Raw genomic sequence first — 1,077 nt, 5'->3', positions numbered from 1 at the left:
GCTACTCCTCTCGTCGGGGAGGAGTACAGAAATCGATTTAAAGAGCCCTTTATATCGATATAAAGGGCATTGTAGTGTGGATGGGTACAGCGTTAAATCGATTTAACGCTCTTTAAATCGATTTAAACGCTTAGTGTAGACCAGGCCTCAGATACATATGATGGCTTTGTGTGATGGAATTACCAAATGTGTGACTGAACCGCACGTCATTGGTGTAACGTGTTGGGATTTCAGCAAATCACTTACTACAGTATCTTGTGAACTCTCACCCTGAAAGGGCTAAATCCTGCTCAGCTCACTCAAGTGATCCCAGGGGCACACTGGAAGACACTTGGAACAGGCCCACATTGGACAGGCTTTTGGGAGATCAGGCAATTGGTTGAGATATTTCCATTTTGTAAAATTATTCTAGTCTTCTATGGTAAATCAGAGGTCTGACTCTGATCTTCCAGGTGCAAGTTTTACACCTGTGTAGCTAGGATGGCTTCAGTGGAGTCCCTCCTGATTTACAGCAGTCACTGATGAGACTGAGTGATGAAGAATTCAACACCACATTTGGTACATTGTTTTAACGGTTAATTACCTTCACTGTTAAAAATTTACACCATGTTTCCAGTCTGAGTTCATCTACTGTCAAGTTCAAGACATTGGATCTTGTCAAGCATTTGTCTGCTAGAATCTAGAGCCCATTATGATTTTTTTCTTACCCATAAAGGAACTTTAAAACTGTGATTAACTGAACCCTTAACCTTCTTCTTAAACTAACTAGATTGAGCTCCTTAAGTCTATCACTTTAAGGCATTTTTTCCAATTCTTTAATCATTCTTGTGGGTCTTCACTGCACATTTTCCAGTTTATCAACATCATTCCTGAATTGTGAACAACAGAACTAGACACAGTTTTCTGGTATCAATCTCAACAGTGTGCTATACAGAACAATTTCACTTCCCTGCTCTAACGTCCTACTCATCTGTTCATATGTCTCAAGATCACATTATTCCTTTCCACCATAGCATCACACTGGAAGCTCATTTACCATAGTTTCTCTATTGTGATCCCAAATCCTTTTCAGAGTCA

The sequence above is a fragment of the Chelonoidis abingdonii genome, chromosome 3 (assembly GCF_003597395.2).
Source record: "Chelonoidis abingdonii isolate Lonesome George chromosome 3, CheloAbing_2.0, whole genome shotgun sequence".
Lineage (NCBI taxonomy): Eukaryota > Metazoa > Chordata > Testudines > Testudinidae > Chelonoidis > Chelonoidis abingdonii.
The sequence above is the reverse complement of the archived record's forward strand: the minus strand, read 5'-3'. Positions refer to the sequence as shown.